At 51.0% G+C, this 16,019-nt stretch overlaps 1 protein-coding gene across 2 annotated transcripts in view; it reads left to right on the top strand.

Moving 5' to 3' along the window:
• Positions 1 to 16,019, top strand: part of RANBP10 (RAN binding protein 10) — a 162,796-nt gene that overhangs the window by 30,207 nt on the left and 116,570 nt on the right. The gene's annotated exons all lie outside the window — the stretch shown is intronic.

Raw genomic sequence — 16,019 nt, 5'->3', positions numbered from 1 at the left:
AGTGTTGTAAGCAAGACACGAGAAGTAATTCTTTCGCTCTACTATGCGCTGATTAGGCCTCAACTGGAGTATTGTGTCCAGTTCTGGACACCACATTTCAGGAACGATGTGGACAAATTGAAGAAAGTCCAGAGAAGAGCAACAAAAATGATTAAAGGTCTAGAAAACATGACCTATTAAGGAAGATGGAAAACATTGGGTTTGTTTAGTCTGGAAAAGAGAAGACTGAGAGGGGACATAACAGTTTTCACGTATATAAAAGGTTTTTACAAGGAGGAGAGAGGAAATATTGTTTTTCTTAACCTCTGAGGACAGGACAAGAAGCAATGGACTTAAATTGCAGCAAGGGAGGTTTAGGTTGGACATTAGGAAAAACTTCCTAACTGTCAGGGTGGTTAAGTACTGGAATAAATTGCCTAGGTTGTGGAACCTCCATCACTGGAGATTTTTAAGAGCAGGATGGACAAACATCTGTCAGGGATGGTCTAGATCAGTGCTTAAGCTATCTGATGTGGGGGACTGGCAATTTTTTTTCTAATGGGCGCGTAGACTGGCAGCCGATGGCTCACAGACCGGCACCAGTCCACGGACCACCACTTTGAGTAGCACTGGTCTAGATAATACTTAGTCCTGCCATGAATTCAGGTCCCTCTCGAGGTCCCTTCTAGTTCTGTGATTCTATGTTTGGAGTAGCAAACACCTTCCCCTGAATTAAAGCTGGCAGGGGAAGTTGAGGTGACCCTTAGTACTATTGTTTTTCACTGCAGGCTCACCAGGATAAATCGCAACATTGTTGAATCTGTTTGAAGCCAGAAGGGCTAGAAACTCCACCCTTTAAAATGAAAGCTTATGTTCTGCAGGCTTCTGTAAAAACGTGTGGGAAGACATTTAAACCCCTGTATTTTTGATGTCCTGTGCCAGAGGAAGCCTAGGAGTTGTGAACAGCAGAAACTTAATCAAATCTTATTGCACTTTCTCTTACCTTAGGGGCGTATAAAGTGCTTAGAGTATGTCAGTGTGGGCCCCACGCTAGATGCTCATGCACACAAGATGGGATTTTGTTTGAATAGCAGCAAGTGTCAAGGGCATGCACCTTGTGCTGTCTCATGCTCCCTAGAGAGAGTGTGGTTGTGACCATCCATTGGTTCCCTCATACTGTTTGAGACAGACCCCAGCAGGCATCCAATCTGTGTCTCTTTTCAGAGACCCTAAATTGAGTCTTTCAGCTAGCTTAGTGAAGGAATCTTATCTTCACACTTCAATCTAAAGGACATTCCTGAAAAGAAAAATCCATTCACTTCCCCCTGTACGCTTTGTGCCAACCTCCACCCCTCATGGCAGAATCCAGACCCTAGAGTTTAAACCCTTCCTGACCTGTGACAGGCTTATCCTCAGCATGGATAGACACGGCTAATGCCTCTCTCCCTAAGGGAGAACTATATCCCAATACATGTTCTAGGGCAAGTCCTTTCTCTCCAGGACCTGCAGGTCCAGGAACGCTTGTCTCAAGCTAACTCTGCTTGAGCAATCTGTGTGAGTCACTTGTAACTGTCACCTCTGGTTTCTAACCAGTGTGAGGTCGCATATAAACCAACATGTGCCCTCACTCCTTTGAGTACACATCACACTCCAGGATCAGGCAGTGGTAAGAAGGTGAAGAGGATGCCCACAGAGTTGGCACAGACAGTATTGACACTGACCACCTTAACGTTAGTGAAGTTCCTGGCGCACAAGACCTCGCTATTGACCACCCTGGTACCAACAGCCCCAGTACCTGTTTCAGCTGCCTCGATGATGGCACCTCAGGCTGTGTCACTCCCCAAATGAAAGAGGTTCTTTATGGACAGCCCAACATGGGTGAACCCACTCTGAAGATCATCAACTACGTATTACACTTAAAGTAGACCAGCCTGTTGTTCAGCTCTATTTCAAGGCCCATCTTACAGTGATCCCAGCTTGCCATCCACCTGTACCGTTATGCTCAGACTCTTCTTACCCCAGGGTATCAAAGTTTCTCAAAGGGTTATAACAGGTTATCCACCATTCAGAGAATCAACTCCTGCCTGAGACCTCAATACAGTCCTCCTGAGGCTCAAGGAGCCTCCGTTCAAACCTCTGTCAGTCTGCTCCATACGCCACCTCACTCTGCAGTGTTGCCTTCCTCGTGGCTGGCACTTCAGCCAACAGAGTGTGAGCTTCAGGCACTTGCGGCCAAACTCCCCGTACAATATTCCATAGGGACAAGGTGGTACAACCAAAGCTCATTCCTAAAGTAGTTTCAGAACTTCATCTGAACCACCCAATCAATCTGCCTGTCAGCTTCCTGAGGCCACACTCGGCACTGAGAGAAACATTGCACCCGCTAGATCAGGGGTGGGCAAACTTTTTGGCCCGTGGGCCACATTGGGGTTGTGAAACTGTATGGAGGGCCGGGTAGGGAAGGCTGTGTCTCCCCAAACAGCCTTGCCCCCGCCCCCTATCCACTCCCTCCCACTTCCTGCCCCCGACTGCCCCCCTCAGAACCTCTGACCCATCTAACCCTCCCTGCTTCTTGTCCCTCACAGCCCCTTCCCAAGACCCTCTGCCCCAACCGCCCCACCCCCTATCCACACCCCGCCCCCCTGACAGGCTCCCCAGGACTCCCATGCCTATCCAACCCCCCTATTCCCCATCCCCTGACCCCTCCCCACCCCCCGAACCTCGGTGCCATCCAACCTCCCCCTGCTCCATGTCCCCTGACTGCCCCGACCCCTATCCACACCCCCGCCCCCTGTGACCCCACCCCCTATCCAATCCCCCCGTCCCCTGACTGCCCCGTCCCATCCAACTGTCTCCTGCTCCTTGTCCCCTAACTGCCCCCAGAACGCCCTGCCCCTTATCCAACCGCCCTGCTCCCTGCCCCCTTACCATGCAGCTCAGAGCGGCAAGAGCTCGCAGCCACACTGGCGTGCTGCCCAGCAGGAGCAGCGGTCCAGAGCAGTGGCGGAGCGGCGAGGTGAAGCTGCGGGGGAACACCGCAGGGGAGGGGCCGGGGGCTAGCCTCCAGGGCCGGGCAGGCTGGTCCCATGGGCCGGATGTGACCCACCTCTGCTCTAGATGTATTCAGGACTTCATTATATTGACAGGATCAAACCATTCAGGCTGTTGCCCTCTCTATTTCTCACCATAGCCGTGCATCTAAAGCAGGGGTGGGCAAACATTTTGGCCCAAGGGCCACATTGGGGTTGCGAAATGGTACGGAGGGCCGGGTAGGGAAGGCTGTGGCTCCGCAAACAGCCTGGCTCCCCCGTCCCCTATCCACCCCCTTCCACTTCCCGCCCCCTGACTGCCCCTCTCAGAACCCCTGACCCATCCAACCTCTCCCAGTCCCCTTACTGCCCCGACCCCATCCACACCCCCACCCCTAAGCCCTCCTGGACCCCACCCCCGGCTTCTTGTCCCCTGACCACCCCTTCCTGGGACCTCCACCCCTAACTGCCCCCCTGGGACCCCACCCCCTATCCAACCCCCCCACTCCCTGTCTCCTGACCCCCCCCCCCCGAACCTCTGCCCCATCCAACCGCGCCCCACCCCCCGGTGTCCTCCTACTGTCACCCGGGACCTCCTCCCCCTTACCCAACTCCCCCCACCCCCTTACCATGCCGGCAGCAGGACAGGCTTATTGGAAAGCCTGGGAGGTGGGCGGGCACAAGCCGTGCTGCTTGCGTGGTGATGCAGGAGCGGCCGGGGACTAGTCTCCCCGGCTAGGAGCTCAGGGGCCAGGCAGGATGGTCCCGCGGGCCGCAGTTTGCCAACCTTTAGATCAGAGGTGATCTCATCACAAAGGATATGGAAATAGATAACACAGTGTGTCTCACTGTTACCAGCTGGCTGGTGGACAGTCCCACCAAACATCCCTGCTCACTCTCCCAGAACACAAGCAACATTTTCAGGAGCGTGCCAGTATAGGATCTTTAAGGTGGCAACCCGGAGTGTCCCACTGAATTTTGTGAAACACATGCCTAGATTTAGCTGCAAAGTCAGATGTCAAGTTCAGGAAAGCAGTACTACAATGACTGTTCAGCTCATGCAGCTGAAAGTCCTCATTCCCACCGTCCCGGGAGGATACTGCTTGCCAGTTCTCTACAGCAGGGTCCACACTGACATGTACTCAAAGAAAAGAGAATGGTTTCTTACCCTATGGTAACTGTGGTTCAAGATGTACTGAATGTGGATCCTACAGCCTGCCCTCCATCCCTGCTTTTCAGAGTCCCCAGCTACCTTGGGCTTTGAATTGCAGCTGCTCTGCTCTTGATGCCCTCACATAGGAGCATGAGGGGGCACAGGCTTGGGCTGCCCTGACAGACACATCTATTAAAAAGTCCAGTCTCCCATACGTGAGGCATATGTGCACCTACAGTGGGATCCACACTGACAACACCTCAGCAGAACCACAATGAGGCCAGGTCTACGCTAAAATGTTAGTCAACCTAGCCACGTCACTCAGGGTTATGAAAAAGCCCCACCCCTTGGCATGTAGATAAATCCACCTAATCCCCAGTGTAGACAGCGCTAGGTTGGCAGAAGAATTCTTCCATCAATATAGCTACCATCTCGTAGGGAGGTGGATTAACCATGCCAAAAGGAGAACCCCTCCTGTCAGTATAGGTAGGGTCTACACTGAAGCACTGTGGTGATGCAGTTGTGCTGCTGTTGCATTTCAAGTGTAGACAAGCCCTAACTGCAGGGCGAGTAACTGTTCTTTTCTGGGCCCCAGCTTAAACCTGAGAATTAACTGGAGTTTGCAGGGCTCCCTGAGATGCTGCTTAAACAACTTTTACTATGGAGTCCAGACAAGGGTGGAGGCTGTTAGCACTCATTCAGTTTGGAGAGCCATAAAGGACAGAGGGCTAATTCAGGTAATCACTGACATTTTATTAGAAGGGAAGTGTATTTGTACTGCTCTGTTTTCTTGGGGGGGAAAGTGTGTTAACCTATTGGGAAGCCTGTCAACTACTCTGAGGAGCCAGGCTGAGACTGCCAGTGCAGCTGTGCACTTGGAATAAAAGAATTGGTATGGACCATTCCATTAGCTCAGGGGTGGGCAAACTTTTTGGCTCAAGGGCCACATCTGGGTGTGAAACTGGAGGGCCGGGTAGGAAAGGCTGTGTCTCCCCAAACAGCCTGGCCCCTGCCCCCTATCTGCCCCCTTCCTCTTCCCCCACCCGACTGCCACCCTCAGAGTTTCCAACCCCCCGCTCCTTGTCCCCTGACTGCCCCCACGCCCTATCTAACCCCCCTGTGCCCTGCCTACTCCCCCACCCCCTATCCACACCCCTGCACTCTGACAGGCCCCCTGGGACTTCCACTCTTATCCAACCGCCCCCTGCTCCCTGACCGCCCCCCCCCTCCAAAGAACCTCCACCCCATCCAACTGCTCCTTGTCCCCTAACTGCCCCCCCCCGGACTTCCTGCCCCTCATCCAACCACCACCCCCTTACCATGCAGCTCAGAGCAGCAGGTGCTCACAGCCCAGCCGGAGCCAGCCACGTGGCGTTGTGGCTGTGGGGGAAGGGGGACAGCAGGGGAGGTGCCGGGGGCTAGCCTCCCCAGCCAGGAGCTCAAGGGATGGTCCCGCGGGCTGTAGTTTGCCCACCTCTGCATTAGCTGCTTCTACCACTAACTCCGTCACTTGGTGGTAGTGTGCAAGTTCACTCTCCAGAAATGGTTGTCAGCTTTGTGACAGTGTCCGTAAACAATGTGCCAATACCCTACCAGAAGAAGTTGAGATTGGCAGTTTTTTGGGGCGGGGGCTCTTTCATTCACATATTGTGCTGCACTGACCACGTCATCAGTGCTAAACTAATCAGCTTCCTTGAAGGTTCAAACCTCTCTGCATGTAACTAGGCCTGAGCCCTCAACTTTCCCTGCAGAATGAGCTGTCTGGCTGCCATTTATTTACGTAACACAGGTGGTTATTTCCTTAATACCTTTAGTGATCAGCTGCTATTCAGGCTAAGCATGGTTAAATTGTGACTAAAATCCAAATGCATCACTCAGATAAAATCCTCTTTCTCTGAGTTGCAGTGCCACTATTCTGTAGCACCATTTGTTGTATTTGGAAGCACCTGAAGCCAGTGGCACTGGGGATGGGGTCTAGCAAAAGTGGGGTGGGCAGCATCTTGTTTCCTCTGCCTGAGGCTCTTTGAGTGGGCTGAGTACCTCTGTTCTATGGCCACACTAGCAACTTGCCAGAAGCCTGTAGGCAACCTTTGCTTTTGACAAGTTGTATTTAAAGGGATTGTTTCTGTAAAAGGATCTGATTTTTATTTTTCTGACCTTTTGGCTCTCACCCTTAATCATAGAATATCAGGGTTGGAAGGGACCTCAGGAGGTCATCTAGTCCAACCCCCTGCTCAAAAGCAGGACCAATCCCCAATTAAATCATCCCAGCCAGGGCTTTGTCAAGCCTGACCTTAAAAACTTCTAAGGAAGGAGATTCCACCACCTCCCTCGGCAATGCATTCCAGTGTTTCACCACCCTCCTAGTGAAAAAGTTTTCCCTAATATCCAACCTAAACCTCCCGCACTGCATCTTGAGACCATTACTCCTTGTCCTGTCCTCTTCTACCACTGAGAATAGTCTAGAACCATCCTCTCTGGTAGTTGAAAGCAGCTATCAAATCCCCCCTCATTCTTCTCTTCTGCAGACTAAACAATCCCAGTTCCATCAGCCTCTCCTCATAAGTCATGTGTTCCAGACCCCTAATCATTTTTGTTGCCCTTTGCTGGACTCTTTCCATATTATCCCCATCCTTCTTGTAGTGTGGGGCCCAAAACTGGACACAGTACTCCAGATGAGGCCTCACCAGTGTCGAATAGAGGGGGACGATCACGTCCTTCGATCTGCTGGTTATGCCCCTACTTATACATCCCAAAATGCCATTGGCCTTCTTGGCAACAAGGGCACACTGTTGACTCATATCCAGCTTCTCGTCCACTGAAACCCCTAGGTCCTTTTCTGCAGAACTGCTGCCAAGCCTTTCGGTCCCTAGTCTGTAGCGGTGCATTGGTTTCTTCCGTCCTAAGTGCAGGACCCTGCACTTATCCTTGTTGAACCTCATCAGATTTCTTTTGGCCCAATCCTCCAGTTTGTCTAGGTCCCTCTGTATCCTATCCCTGCCCTCCAGCGTAACTAAACTGGGAGGAGTGGTAGAATCATCCGCAAATTTGCTGAGAGTGCAATCCACACCATCCTCCAGATCATTTATGAAGATATTGAACAAAACCGGCCCCAGGACCGACCCCTGGGGCACTCCACTTGACACCGGCTGCCAACTAGACATGGAGCCATTGATCACTACCCGTTGAGCCCGACAATCTAGCCAACTTTCTCCCCACCTTATAGTGCATTCATCCAGCCCATACTTCCTTAACTTGCTGACAAGAATACTGTGGGAGACCGTGTCAAAAGCTTTGCTAAAGTCAAGAAACAATACATCCACTGCTTTCCCTTCATCCACAGAACCAGTAATCTCATCATAGAAGGTGATTAGATTAGTCAGGCATGACCTTCCCTTGGTGAATCCATGCTTAAGTTGGTATGTTTCATTGCTTTTCTGTAACTTCCTAGTAGTCACTTTCATTTATTAAACATCGGCACTTTCCTAGGGCTTGTCTATACAGAAAATTAAGCTGAATCAACTAAGGGCATGGCTACGCTTGCAGATGTAGAGTACTTGGAGTTAAACCAGCCCTCTGAGACCGCAGCAGGGAAAGCGCTCAGTGTGTTCACGCTGTCAGCTGCAAATGCAGTGGCGTGGCCACATTGGCGGCACCTGCAGCGGTGCATTATGGGCAGCTATCCCACAGAGCACCTCTTCCCATTCTGGCGCTATGGCTTGTGGGAAGGAGGTGGTGGAATGCGGGGCATTCTGGGTCCTGTCCCAATGCCCCATCATGCATTGCTTCGCATCCCAGCTATCCCTGAGCTTCCGTCCACATTTGGCAACATCTTTCAATGTTTTTTGTACTGTGCACGCTGCCTTCCCTTTCGGTCTGCGGGAATGGATTCTAAACTTGTGAGGAATATGCTGATGGGTCACGCCAGCATGTCACGAATTGCCGTCGAGTTACTCCTTAAGCTACAAACTGACAGCGAGGGCTCCGACGATGATGTTGACTCGCATAACGCATATGGCACGAGATTGCTTGTGGCATTCACAGACATGCTCACCACAGTGGAACACCGCTTTTGGGCTCAGGAAACAAGCACTGAGTGGTGGGATCGCTTCGTCATCCCAGACTTGCATGACGATAAGTGGCTGCAGAATTTTCGGATGAGAAAAGCCACTTTCATGGGACTGTGTGCTGATTTCGCCCCCACCTTGCGGCTCAGGGACACAAGATTGAGAGCTGCGCTGTCGGTGGAGAAGCAGGTGGCTATTGCAGTCTGGAAGCCGGCAACTCCAGACAACTACCGATCGGTCGCTAACCAGTTTGGAGTGGGAAAGTCGACCGTTGGAATCATGTTGATGCAAGTTTGCAGGGCCATTAATCGCATCCTGCTCAGAAGAACCATGACTCTGGGCAGTGTGCATGACATTGTGGCTGGCTTTCCACAAATGGGTTTCCCTAACTGAAGAGGGGTGATAGATGGGATGCTATAAAGGTTCAGACTCACCCCTGCAGCGCCTCCTGCTGGTCGTAGTCGGGAATTAGCTCGTCCAGCCACCAGAGCGACCACTGCAGGCCAGTGATCCACCTTACCGCCGGCCCCCGTGTCCCTCCCAGGATCCGGGGCCCCTTTCTCTGCGGTGCTGCACCCTCGGCAGTACCCCACACTCTCAGGTTCTGGGTCTCCCCACCCAGGGGAACCCCCACCCTCGAACCCCCACCTCGCCACCGTCTGGGCTACTGCCAGTCCCACTTAGCCCCTTGTATCGGGGGCAGACTGCAGTGTATACGCCACTCATCACAGGCAAGGGGGTTTTGGACCTGCTGCCTCCGCCCACCCATGGGCTGCCCCTTTGCAACCCTGCACCTGTTCAGCCTGTAGTCAGGCCTGCAGCCTGAGCTCACAGCCCCTCTGGCCCTTCCCCAGCCCTGTTCCAATCTAGGTGTCCTGTTCAGCATCTTGCAGCCAGGCCCTTCTCCCTCTACAGGCAGAAGGAGACTGACTGGGCCCCTGGCTCACAGCCTCTTATAGGGGCCAGCTGGGCCTGATTGAGCTGGCCACAGCTGCAGCTGCTCCCTTAATCTGGCTGGGCTTTTCCCCACAGGCTCAGCCCTCTCCCGGGGCTGGCCTCAGCCCTGTCAGGGCCGGAGTGGGTAACCACCCCACTTGAGATGCATATTCCAATTTGGGCACCAGACCTCCTAGCCACCAAGTACATAAATCAGACGGGGTGTTTCTCTACGGTTCTCCAGGCGCTTGTGGATCACCGTGGGTGTTTCATGGACATCAATGCAGGCGGTCTGGAAAGGTGCATGACACACGCATCTTTTGGAACACAGACCTGTTCAGGAAGCTGCAAGCTGGGACTTTCTTCCCAGACCAGAAGATCACTGTCGGGGAAGTCCAAATGCCCATTGTGATCCTTAGAGACCCCGCTCACCCTTTAATGCTGTGGCTCATGAAACCCTACACCGGGAGTCTTGACAGCAGCAAGGAGCGGTTCAACAACAGGCTGAGTCGGTGCAGAATGACTGTTGAATGTGCTTTTGGCTGTTTAAAGGGCCACTGGCGCTGTCTGTATGGGAAATTGGACACGGCTGATGACCACATCCCCACAGTTATAGCCGCGTGCTGTACCCTCCATAACATTTGTGAAGGGAAGGGGTCAAAGCTTCACTCATGCTTGGACCACGGAGGTTCAATACCTGGAGGCTGAATTTGAACAGCCAGAGAGCAGGGGTATTAGAGGGGCCCAGCACAGGGCTGCAAGGATTAGGGATGCCTTGAGGGAACAATTTGTTGCTGAAAGCCACCAGTAATGTTTGGTGCCCTGCACGGGAGTGAAGTGCAGTGGTTCCAATGATAGTAGGGATCAGTCTTTGCTACGTATGATGCACTGACTTGCAGTGCCTGTTGTTTTCCTGGGCTACAGTATCTTTTACTGAATGCAATAAAGAATGTTTTCAAAGCCAAAAAATTCATTTATTGAAAAAACCCCAGGACTGCTGGAGTAACGGAAAGGGCATGACACATCTGTGCTGTGTGGGAGCAGGGAAGGGGGCGGGGTGAGGAACAGGACAATCAGATTTGCTTATGTCCTGTTATCATATCCAACCTTCCTGTCTGGAGTGCCGTGCAGCACTAGTGCTGCACTTCAGGCTGGCTAAAATACATGGTGATGGGGGTTGAACGCAGGGGTCAGGGTCGTAGTTTGCAGGGCTGGGTGGTGAAGCTACAGGTAGTGGAGACAGCTGGTGGTGGTGATAAACTGGATGTTGGGGGAAGTGGGTTGGCGGTGACATGGGGGCACACTGGAAAGTTTTGGGACAAGGGCTGCGGGGGGGGGGGGTGCGGATCTGCTCCGTCTGCAGTGCTATGAGCACCTGTATCGAGTCCGCTTGGCGCTCCATAATGCTTATGAGCCACCCCGTGCTTTGGTGCCGGCGATCCGCATTCGGCTGGCGGACCCTCCTGTCAGTCTCCTGCCACTCCTGTACTGTTTGAAGTCATGCAGCAGGTCCTCTTTGGTTCTTTGCGTACGTGTTCTGATTCTTTGTAGTCTTTCGGCAGTTGATAACAAGGACAGCTGGGATCTCGAGATTGCATCTGTAAAGCCAAAACGCAACACTTAACAGAGGCAGCATTGTTCACACTAGACAGAGCAATTATTCGGCTGTACTTAAAGACAAGTACAGTGTACACAATAGCAGAAAGTGCTGGTCCCAAAACGAGCGCACAGAACTCACAGGAGCCCCACAATGGTAAGCACAGGGGCAAGGGGGAATGATTGTTTCACAGCCGTACTGTCCTCTGGGTTTCTGTGCCTTGGGGAGAGCCAACAGCTGCAGGGGGCCCCTATATTGAACACTGTCCCCACATTTTCCACAGGATGAGTTCATCCTGGAAGCTATCTCGCTGCTGAGGGTGACCTAGGAAGCAAGGGAGGGTCTTCTACTACAATGCAGTTTCCACCCTGGCCATTATGCCGCTTGCCTGTGTGCAGCAATGGTCCCCCCTCGCCCCTTGCGGCACAGTGGCACGGACATGTTAGCCTTACTGGGACATGGACCACAGTGGCTCTGCTAAGGAACCTGCAGAAGCAGATTGCCCAGCTTCTGCATGAGACCTCTCTCCCATTTTTCCTCCTCGTGCCTTGTTGAACTCTGTGCTGATACGGTGGAGGTGGGGTCGCCCCCAAGTATTACATCCAGCTCTTTGTAGAAATGGCAGGTCGCGGGGGCAGCACCGGAGCGGCTGTTTGCCTTGCGGGCTTTGCTGTAGGCATTCCGCAGCTCCTTCGCTTTAACCCTACACTGCAGCGCATCCCGGTCATGGCCCCTTTCCATCATGTCCCTTGATATCTGCCCGAAGGTATCGTAATTCCTACGGCTGGAGCGCAGCTGGGACTGGACAGCTTCCTTCCCCCCAAACACTGATGAGGTCCAGCAACTCGCCATTGCTCCATACTGGGGCTCGCCTGGCACGTGAAGGCATGGTCACCTGGAAAGATTCGCTGAGAGCACTCCACGCCTGGCTGAGCAAACAGGAAGGGAAATTTCAAAATTCCCAGAGAATTGAAAGGGCGGGTCGATGGTTGGTCACCTGAGGGCAGGGCAGTAGAGTTCAAAGTGATGACCAGAGTGTCTAGAACAGGCATTGTGGGACACTTCTGGAGGCCGATCAGAGCGCATAAATAGACCAGGGCGTCTGCACTGGTGCTGCAGTGCTCCAGCCTGGGAGAAGCAAGCTTTATGCTTCCCGTGGAGGTGGATTACCGGGGCGCTCCAGCCGCAGAGTCCTCAGCAAGTTTGCAGATGACACTAAACTGAGAGGAGAGGTAGATACGCTGGAGGGTAGGGATAGGATACAGAGGGACCTAGACAAATTGGAGGATTGGGCCAAAAGAAATCTGGTGAGGTTCAGCAAGGACAAGTGCAGAGTCCTGCACTTAGGACGGAAGAATCCCATGCACCGCTACAGACTAGGGACCGAATGGCTCGGCAGCAGTTCTGCAGAAAAGGACCTAGGGGTGATGGTGGACGAGAAGCCGGATCTGAGTCAACAGTGTGCCCTTGTTGCCAAGAAGGCCAATGGCATTTTGGGATGTATACGTAGGGGCATTGCCAGCAGATCGAGGGACGTGATCGTTCCCCTCTATTTGACACTGTTGAGGCCTCATCTGGAGTACTGTGTCCAGTTTTGGGCCCCACACTACAAGAAGGATGTGAAAAAATTGGAAAGAGTCCAGCGGAGGGCAACAAAAATGATTAGGGGACTGGAACACATGACTTATGAGGAGAGGCTGAGGGAACTGGGGATGTTTAGTCTACGGAAGAGAAGAATGAGGGGGGATTTGATAGCTGCTTTCAACTACGTGAGAGGTGGTTCCAAAGAGGATGGCTCTAGACTGTTCTCAGTGGTAGCAGATGACAGAACAAGGAATAATGGTCTCAAGTTGCAGTGGGGGAGGTTTAGGTTGGATATTAGGAAACGCTATTTCCCTAGGAGGGTGGTGAAACACTGGAATGCGTTACCTAGGGAAGTGGTGGAATCCCCTTCCTTAGAAGTTTTTAAGGTCAGGCTTGACAAAGTCCTGACTGGGATGATTTAGTTGGGGATTGGTCCTGCTTTGAGCAGGGGGTTGGACTAGTCGACCTCCTGAGGTCCCTTCCAATCCTAATATTCTATGAGTCTGGGTGCTCTACGTGCCTTGCCAGTGTGGACACCTCAGGAGTTAGGGTGCCCTGGGAGATTTAATGCACTGTAACTTGCAAGTGTAGACAAGGCCTAAGGCCTTGTCTACACTGCCACTTTAGAGAGCTGCAACTTTCTCACTCAGGGGTGTGAAAAAAAGCACCCCCCTGAACGCTGCAAGTTTCAGCATTGTAAAGTGGTAGCGTAGAGAATGCACCAGCGCTGGGAGCTACTCCCCTCTTGATGGTGATTTTTTCCCAGCTCTGGTGCCACGACTACACAGCCATGTTAGAGCACTGCCACGACAGCGCTTTAGTGTTGCTAGTGAAGACACACCCTAAATGTGAATTTAAAAGTACTTCATTTTGGAATTGAATTAAGCTAAAGCAAACCAAAGCCTCTTCACTTCTCAGTGAAAGTGTCCACACAGGGATTTAATGTGTTTAACAAATGCACTTTGAATTCAGACCTCTAGTTAATTCAGCTTAACTTCCCTTGTATACAAGACCCCAGTGTTTCTATTGGAGTGGAAACCTACAGGGCTTTCTTTCTGTTGACTTTTTAAAACTTGAATTTCAGGGAGGAGAGAGTGAACAAATATATAGCTTATGGGCTGTGGCTGAAGAATCTCAGTTCAATGAAGGACTATTCTAGGCACCTTCTAACGTGCAAGAGGATAGGAGGGGAGAGTAAATCTAAACCAGACTCTTAGAAATCCACATGCAATTCCATATGTAAAAATGTGTATGCACAACTATTGTCTACATGGGTTCATATACGCTGTGTTTTTTTAAAAAAAATAGCTAGCTTACACTGCATGTGAAAATTAAGAACACTTTAAAAAATGTTAATGTGTATTTGCAGCAGCTTCATGGATGATGTAATCATGGACATAAGTATGCATGTAGATCTGAGAAAAGAATATAACTGCTTGCCATGGACGTGTTAGGGAGCTTATATATCTGGGGTGACACTGAGTTCTTAAAAATTATCTTAAATTTTTGGGGTTCTCCTACTTGAAGGTCTGCGTGTCTAACTGAAAAAAACCTGAGTCAATTTGGGCTACTTAATACACATACATTTCACTTCTAATAAACACCATCATAAGCCAGTGACTTTGAAAATGGGAACAACTCTTCCATCCTTATGTGGAAGGATGCCACTCATGCACTTTGGGATACGTGGATACATTGATGGAAAACATTCCGAAGCCCAAGGTCCTCAAGACCTACTTTAGGTCAGTTAGGTATTAGCTCCTCCTGATTTCTCATAATCTAGTGGGAAGGAGGGTAGTGGATGGTCCTTTAGGTATGCTAGGCCTAGACTGAGGCCTCACTAAAAGTAACATCTTGAAGCACAGTTGTAGTATAATATGCAGCCAGTGCAATTTTTGGCATGTAGGCTTTTCCAGTTGTTGTGGACAGCCTTCCAGTGGCCATGCTACTGTGTGATAAAATACATAAAGTGTTTGTTCATGTTTATGTGCTGTGACAAAGTTCCTGCTCTACCTTGGTGGGTCTTGTGCTTATTGGCAGATTTGCTTGCCTTGGAGCTTCATGGCAGCCCTCAGCTTGGCCGTTTTTCTGAATTCACAGTCCAGATCAACGACTCCTGTGTCTGACGAGGAGTTGGGAGGATTTGGGGGGAACCCGGGCCCGCCCCCTTCTCCAGGTTCCAGCCCAGGGCCCTGTGGAATGCAGTTGTCTAGAGTGCTTCCTGGAACAGCTGTGCGACAGCTACAACTCCCTGGGCTACTTCCCCATGTCCGCCTGCTCCTTCTTTATCCTCACCATAGGACCTTTCTCCTGGTGTCTGATAGTGCTTGTACACCTCAGTCCTCCGACAGTCCTTGTTCTCACTCTCAGCTCCTAGTGCCTCTTGCTCCCAGCTCCTCACACACACACCACAAACTGAAGTGAGCTCCTTTTTAAAACCCAGGTGCCCTGATTAGCCTGCCTTAATTGATTCTAGCAGCTTCTTGATTGGCTGCAGGTGTTCTAATCAGCCTGTCTTAATTGTCTCCAGAAGGTTCCTGATTGTTCTGAAACCTTCTCTGTTACCTTACCCTGGGAAAAGGGACCTGCTTAACCTGGGGCTAATATATCTGCCTTCTATTACTCTCCTATAGCCATCTGGTCCGACCCTGTCACAGTGCCTATCCAGGACTCTAGGTGCTGTACAGTCGTTAAATTCAGTAAGTTAAAATGACCAATGACTTTCTGAGCTACCATGCTAGACTGTAGGGAACAACTCCGCAGTTGCAGGGGAACAGACTAGAAAGATTGCTTAATGAATCTTTTCCACCTCAGTATTGCAGAACGCAGCCGTAGATGCGATTAATGGCTTTTCACAGGTAGTTTCAAGCAGCCTATTGCAGCTGTCACCTAGCTCTAGATGTCAAAAAACAAAGTGGTGTTCAAATTGAGAGGAGTTCCATATATTTTCAAAAGGAAAGTCATTGCCCAGGCATTGTGCTTCCATAGTTAGGTCATGGTGAGGGATGAACGAACAAAATAATTGCAGTTTAGAAATCCCTCAGATAAAACGTTAGGCGCATGAGGGAGTTCCCACCTCAGTCTTTTCAAGGTTGAAGTATCACATAGCCCTGCTGCAGTCTTAGCTAGCCACTGTGATAGCACCAATAGCCCACTGTATTTTCCACTGAATGCGTCCGATGAAGTGATCTGTAGCTCACGAAAGCTTATGCTCAAATAAATTTGTTAGTCTCTAAGGTGCCACAAGTACTCCTTTTCTTTTAGCACCAATATAGTAATATACATCTGAGTGTTTTCAATGCACTGACGGGCTTTACACAGTGCCACTGTTTCAATTCATAAGAACAGCCATATGTGGTCAGCCCAATGGTCTATCTAGCCCAGTATTCTGTCTTCCAACAGTGGCCAATGCCAGGTACTTCAGAGGGAATGAACAGAACATGGCAGTTATCAAGTGATCCATCCCCTGTTGTCCAGTCCCAGCATCTGGCAGTTTGAGGCTTAGTGGCACCCAGAGCATGGGCTTGCATCCCTGACCATCTTGGCTAATAGCCAATGATGGACCCGTCCTCCATGAACTTGGCATAAAAATCTAAATTGTTTGAGAGATTTGGAGTTGGAAGTTTAGTTGTCTTAGCTACAACTGATTAATCGCACTTGTACTCTGAGATCCT

This window comes from Lepidochelys kempii, chromosome 12 (assembly GCF_965140285.1).
Source record: "Lepidochelys kempii isolate rLepKem1 chromosome 12, rLepKem1.hap1, whole genome shotgun sequence".
NCBI classification, from domain to species: Eukaryota; Metazoa; Chordata; order Testudines; family Cheloniidae; genus Lepidochelys; species Lepidochelys kempii.
This window is presented reverse-complemented; position numbering and strand designations above follow the sequence as displayed.